Source organism: Miniopterus natalensis, chromosome 2 (genome assembly GCF_054644295.1).
Source record: "Miniopterus natalensis isolate mMinNat1 chromosome 2, mMinNat1.hap1, whole genome shotgun sequence".
NCBI lineage: Eukaryota > Metazoa > Chordata > Mammalia > Chiroptera > Miniopteridae > Miniopterus > Miniopterus natalensis.
In genome coordinates this window covers 10,938,398-10,945,163 of record NC_142082.1, presented here as the reverse complement: position 1 = coordinate 10,945,163, position 6,766 = coordinate 10,938,398, and the positions used below count along the sequence as shown (strand labels likewise).

The 6,766-nt window shown below is 47.8% G+C and overlaps 1 protein-coding gene across 1 annotated transcript in view; it reads left to right on the top strand.

The window, feature by feature from the left end:
- Positions 1–842: 842 nt before the first annotated feature.
- Positions 843–6,766, top strand: part of SLC7A2 (solute carrier family 7 member 2) — a 57,020-nt gene continuing 51,096 nt past the window's right edge. Inside the window, exon 1 of the mRNA XM_087814126.1 lies at positions 843–909. The gene's annotated coding sequence lies outside the window, so the exon portion shown is untranslated. The remainder of the gene's footprint in view (positions 910–6,766) is intronic.

Sequence of the window (6,766 nt, the reverse complement as noted above, 5' to 3'; positions counted from 1 at the left end):
ACTTTCTACCAAACAAATAATAATAAACACTCACTGTTCGGGCCAGCGTCCGTGTTTTGCCTCTCTGGGATGAAGATTAACCTAGTTTCACGCTGTGACTTTCGCCGTATCAGGGGCCCCTAGAGCAGCCGGCGCGCAGCGTGAGCGCGCCTGGCCGTGCAGCTCCTGGCCGGCCTGGGAGCAGCAGGCGCCCCTTTCCCAGGGCCCGGCCCGCAGGCCCACAGCCTGTTCAAGGATGGCAGTTTCCAAACCGGCAACTGCGCGTTTTTCTAAACTTTCCCGGCTCTTACCGCCCAAGTAGGACTATTTGACGAAGCCCACTCGGCCGGGCGTCTATTTACCGTTATCGTAACTATAGTTCATCTTTATTTCCTTCCTTACAAATCCTTCTGAAAATGAAAAGTAAACGCAGGGCAGAAGCCCACTCGGAAGCACGCTGCCTAGAGGCTTTAGGAAGGGCGCTGAGGCTGGGTCCCCCAGGGGCGGCGAGAATTCCGGGGCGGCCCTGGCTTCCCTGCGCGTCCCCCATCCTGCGCCCGGCGAGCTCAGGCTCCCCGGGGCCGCGCTGCGGGCGGTGCCCAGCCCCGCGCCCGGCGCAGGACGCGGCCGAGGCCGAGGATTGGCCGCGCCGCCCAGAGGTCCGGGCGGGAGGCGGGCTCGCGTGGGCGTGGAGTGCGCGGGGGAGGGGAAGGGGGCGGTGCCCCGGCCCCGCCCCCCGTCTCCCGCGCGACTACACTGCCGGGCGCCCACGTGCCCAGCCCGCCTTCTGCAGCGCTGCGGCCGGGCGCTCCTCTCCGCGTGGACCAGTCCCGCATCGGTCGGAGCTCCAGCCTCCCGGCGCCGCGACCCCGACCCGCTCCAGCCGCGCACCCTCCACCAACCTCTAGGCGCGGCCCTAGCGCTGCCCCAGTAAGTGGCCGAGCGTCCGGCCCCGCGGAGGGGCCGCGCGCGACGGGCAGCGGAAGGGCTGGGGCGGGGGCTCCGAGGGCCGCGTCCAGCTGCGCGCAGCTGCCTCGTGGCCGCGCTCCAGCGGCGCTGAGACGGGCGCCCGGGGCTGCGGGAGGGGCTGCGCTTCTCGCGGGTCGGGTCCGGAGGCGTCGGGGTCAGCGCGGGCGCGCGCGGGGAGCGCGCGCTGGGGGGCAGCCTGGCCCCGCGACTCCTCGGGTCCCCCGGGCACCCCTCTCTGGGAGGGCAGACCGGGCCTCCCCACTTTCTGCACACTGAGGGGTCCCCGAAGTCGCCTTCTGCTCCCTTGGGTTCTCGGTTTAACTATAAAACCCTGCTTGGAGTTTTGGAAGCCTTTTCAGATCCTAGACCTGCCGGGACCGGCAGGACAGGTCAAGTGGCCCGTAGTGGCGGTTGGGGAATTTTAAAGCAGACGGTGCAGCGTTAAACCCGTTGGAGATGGGCTGTACTTCTCAAGGCTCTTTTCTGCGGTCTTCAGCCTTGAACTCGAAATGCCAATCCTGATCCTTAGGGCACCGGAGGCCGGAATGCGCGCCATTCCTCCGGGGAGCGCACCGCTGCTCCATGCCACGGCCGGCCCGTGGATAACGTATGCAGAGATGGCATCTTAGAGATACTTCCAAGAAATAGCTCACGGGTCATCTGAACGGACGCAGTACCTAGATCTCAGGAGTAAAAATGTTCAGACTTTCAAGTATTTATGCAGAAGCACTAACTGCCTAACAAGCGCTTAGGTGACAAGACTCTTTTAGGACTGATAATAAGATTTCTCTAGTTATTTGTGCAGAAACACCCCTCGTCTCAACGAGGGGCCATGGGCAGATGTTACTCCAATAGAGAGAGCTATCTGAACCTTGGCTATGAAGGTAGCGTGTCTGTGGCCTCTGACCGGGTCCTTTCTCATTGTTGCCCCAACCAGTCTTTAAAACTTCAGTGTCCTCCCCCCCCCCCCCAGAATTAATAATAATTATCTCCTTAGCAAATTGCAAACGTTTGCGTTTGTGCTCTCTTTCTAGGGGATGTATAGGGTAAGAATATTCATCGTATACTTTCTTATGGTTGCTTTTCCCATTTTGCAATATTAAATATATTTTTTTTCTTTTAATTGCACCAAAGCTTAACACAAAATGATTTCTCATTGCAGAAGACCATAAGCATCTTTCGTTTCTCCTTTTACTAAAAAGTTGCTAGTTGGCTGCTACTCTGGATTGACTCTGGGAGGCCACATTATTTATTAGGATTTTTATGCCGTCTCCCTTGCCCCTCACTTGGTTTCCACTGTGCCTTGGTTAGGGAATGTCCTCGTATCGTAAGTCATTTTAATCTTTCAGGGTTTGCCGTGGCCTTGGAGACCAGAGTTGAAATCTGGGTGGTATCTGCAAGGATTCAGTTTGCAGGCTCCTTGGCCTCTTGCACACGTCAGCAAAGCCCTTTTGATTCCAAAGTCTTAAATCATTATCACTGGATTTAGCATCAGGAGCCTGTCAAGGAGAGCAGAGGCCAGAGGGGAGACCCGGTAGCTGTTGGTGTTGAAAAAACCGAGAATGCTCTCATCTGTTTTTGTCATTTGAACATATGCGCCTGAAGAATTGTCAGGCTCGCGGTTCTCGCTCTCCACTACAAACCTGTTCAACTTTGCAGGATGAGTGTGCCTGGTCTCCTTGCTGGATGGCCCAGCTTTTCTTCTCATGCTTCCTGGCTGCAGTTATCATTGTTCCTCCCGACTCTTCGGGCCAGACCTGGAGCCCCCATCTGTGGCCTTTGTGTCTCTTTTCAGCCCACTTTTTCAAATGAGCTTTCCTTTTGTGTTTTCCTTTGGCGGCTTCTCTGTTTAGCCTAGTTTCTGTCTTCCCTGCTGTTTTATCTTTCCTTGCCGCTTCATATCTACCTATCCAGAAATGTATGTGTGCTTTGTAAGTGTTCAGAGCCACCTGCTGGTTTTATTTCAGTGCCCTTCAGTGACCAACTTTCAGACCAGAACCTTGAAAATACCCTGATGTTGCCATTTATTACAACACATTGATTTTTAAGGATTGGCTTCTTGGAGACGACTTACTGGATGTCAGACATTTAGAACAAAAGCAACATTTACAGTTGAATATATTTCTACATTTTCACATGGTTAGTGGTATGAGCCTCACTTGAATGTTTTGTCATCCAACTGAATACAGGCATATCTCGTCTTACTGCACTCGCTTTTATTGTGCCACACAGATGTTATGTTTTCCACAAATTGAAGGCAAGATCCTCCACCAGCAAAAACTGCTTTATTGCAGCAGTCTTTTTATTGCTGTGGTCTGAAACCGAACTTGCACTATTTCTGAGGCATGACTGTACTAAAAATCTCAGCTAAACCTTCAGATTTCAGTGATGTGATCCCACTTGTCTAAGTGGTTTTGAAAATCTAAGTGGTTAACTCATTTCTGCACCTTTAATCTGAACATTCAAAACCACATGGATATAGCCTTGATAAAAAATTAAACTAATGAAGTCATCTTTTCCTTGTCTTCTGTTTTAATAACTTTTCATTTTACTGTCTGCACAATGTCTGGCACGTAAAACATGCTCTGTATGTCTTTATTGTTGAGTGAATGCCACTGATTTCAGTCATTTGAGAAAGGGTGTATGTCTGCCTTCAAATGTATATTTCTTCTTTGAAAATTAGTGAGTCCCTACTCTGTACCGGACACTGGTAGCTCCAATTTTAGACGTGTAGCTCTAATTTTAGACATGTGTAGCTCCAATTTTAGAGGGATTCTATACTTATTTTTACATTCTATAAACCCTCCCTTGAGGGATTTTTAAGAGTAGTTTTTTGCCCTGCTATAATTTTATATAAAGTAACAACACCTATAAACAGATGGCTTCAGTACTGCTCATACCAGAAAACAAGAAAGGCGCACACTCTCTAGTACAGTCATACGTGACTTAGCGATGGGAATACATTCTGAGAGGTGCACTGTTGGGCGATTTTATCATTGTGTGAACGTCACAGAGTGCACGGTACAGCCTACTACACACCGAGACCGCATGCTTTAGTCTGTTGCTCCGAGGCTACAAGCTTATACACACATTGCTGTACAGGACAACAGGAGATTAAATCATGATTAAGTCAGAGAAGATGGCGCAATCAGGAGACTTGGTGAACCCAAGGTGTACGAGGCTGCTGCCCGGGTAACAAGGCACGCTGTTGGCAGCAAACTTCTTTTATAAGCACGTAATTGTATGTGCGTTAATTGTATGTGTACAACTGGCTGTGTAGTACCAGCACCACCATAAACGAGCGAGTAACTGCAGCATCAGTAGGTGACAGGAATCTTCCAGCTCCATGATAATCTCCTGGGACCACCCTCGTACATGCAGCCTGTCGTTGACTGAAACGTGGTTGAGCAGCACAGGACTATGAGAAGATGACGCTCCTCACTATTCCATCACCGAGGGCCCACATGCTTGCGGTTTTTGTTTGAATGGTGGCAACAGATTTGTCCTGATGCTTCTGTTTTCCTTTAATTGCATTTCTGGCTATTGTTTCAGAAGGTTGTCTGTGGCAGTGAAAATGAAGTCGACACCAACGACAAAACCAAACCAACACCTGAGGGTACATTTCCCCCAGGCTCTAACTAGCTGAGTTAAGATAATCAGAGCACGGTTTACCTATTAACTTTTCTCGTCCAACTTAGTAAACATCACTGTTCTGTACCAATCTGTGGAAGCAAGCAGCATACTCTTGTTTTTCATATGATCCTGGGACTTGTTTAGATTGTAAATGTTTCTGAGAATGGCCTCCACTGCCATTAGTGCACCTTCTCATTGTTAAGTACAATTAGTATTGACTTTATGATTTTCCTTAATGTGGTTTGTGTTTAAATGGCTGGATCACATCTCTTCTGCTCTTATTTAGACGTTTACTTTGGATCTCTCCTCTGAGAAGTCCGTGGTTCTCTGTTTTTCTGGGTGTGCATGGGCAGGATACGTTGTTGAAAAATCTTGGGGTTTTTGCACCCAAGATTGAATCATCAAGCTGGAGCGATGACTTAGTGCTGCCAATGTCACGTATTTCATTTTATGCCTCCTCCCTGTCCCACTGCAAAAATAAAATAAAAAATAGAACCTCTGCCGCACACCCTCATCTGGGATTGGGCAATGAGGCGGATGACATAAAAACATTTCGTAACCTTTCCGTCAGGAGTTAGGGAGGAAAAAGAGCCCTGACTATTTTATATTCATTTTTGGAATATTTTGTGAACAATACACAACAAAGAATTATTATACCCCTTGTTGATTCTTGCTAGTTTTCCCCACAGTTGTGGGGAAAATTCTTTTCTTTCCTGAACCCACTCTGGCTTCAGCAAGGCGCCCTGAGTCTTCCTACAATTATACTTAATGTAATGCTCTTTATGTGGCCACAGCACCCTTTCTTCCAGTGGAGGCCACGTGATCGCCGTGGATAGAGCTTGATGCCACCAGGAGGCTGAGCCATACTGCAATTTAGTTAGATGCTCTCATTTTTTAATTCTACTTTTGCCCATCTTTTTTGTTTGTTGTTTTGTGTGTTTTTTTTTGCCAGATTTTAAGATCTTTGGATCTGTTCCACTGCTTATTCATTCAAAAAGGCAAATCATAAAATAAGCCTTAAAGCTCACTTTTTATTTGTTCTCCTGGGTGGGCACACAGATGTTATGTGAGCTGGTAACTTGATCATAATTAGGAGATACAAACTGATCTGTCAAGGCCTTTTCTTGCCTTGGCTCTGGGTATCTGTCATCTTGGCACATGAAGACCATGATGATAGTCACTAGTGGAACTAATAGTTATTGTACGTTGGACCATAAGGAAAACATGAGGTCTCTTTGCATGTTCAGCCTTGTTTCTTTGCTTTCTTAACCTGAACTTGGGGCAGGTTTTCAGAATGCAATTCAATGTATACTTTTTTAAAAATCACACTAAAGCCTCTAGAACTTGAAATATACTTGAGTGCTGGAGGTCGGACAACATCTCTCTATCACATGCAAAGTGTATTTTCCCAAAGCTTGTGAGTTACATCCCTTCCTTCCCTGCGTTCGTGCTGCCTGGTTTCTGAAAGAAGCTGTCTGTTTGGTGGAAACAACTGGATTTGATTTTTGTGAAACTAATATGCAAAATTGATAGTGTTTGGCAACTGTAGGAGCATCCAAATTAGTGAAGACTGTTTGACACATAGAGGTTCCCTTGGAATAAGAAACAGGACTTTGTAATTTTGATTCTAAGAATATCCTATGAGGTATTTCATTTGGAGTCTTCCCTGGCCAGCGGTTAGTTAATCCGTTTTGGATGACTGTGTGCTGGGTATATATGGCCCAGATCTAGAGGCCACAGAGAAGCAAAGAATAAATAAGCTGGTCCCTGTTCTCTGGGCATTGACCACCCAGTGAAGGAGTTAACAAGTGCACACAGTGGGAAGAGAGTGGTAAAGCTGCCAGTGAGGGATACAAAGAGCTGAAGGGATCAGGAGGGCAGAACAATCTATCTTAAAGTGTTTTTAAATATATATGATGTGCTCCCAACGTACACCAAGTGGTCGGTCGGTTTAGGTGCTGTCGTCACCATATGGTTTCTATCACTGCTTTTTCTCCTATAGTTGTTCTTGGGTAAAGCTGGGTAACTTGGACTTCAGTTCTGGCCAAGCATTTTGGAGGGCAACATTACTTATTAGTATTTTGGCAGAATTGCTCATTGCTCATTATTACCCTGGGCCTCTAGAAAACTGTGTCATTTAGCTGCAAATTCAGACTATTCTGAAAGATCTTCAGAAGAAAGTTAA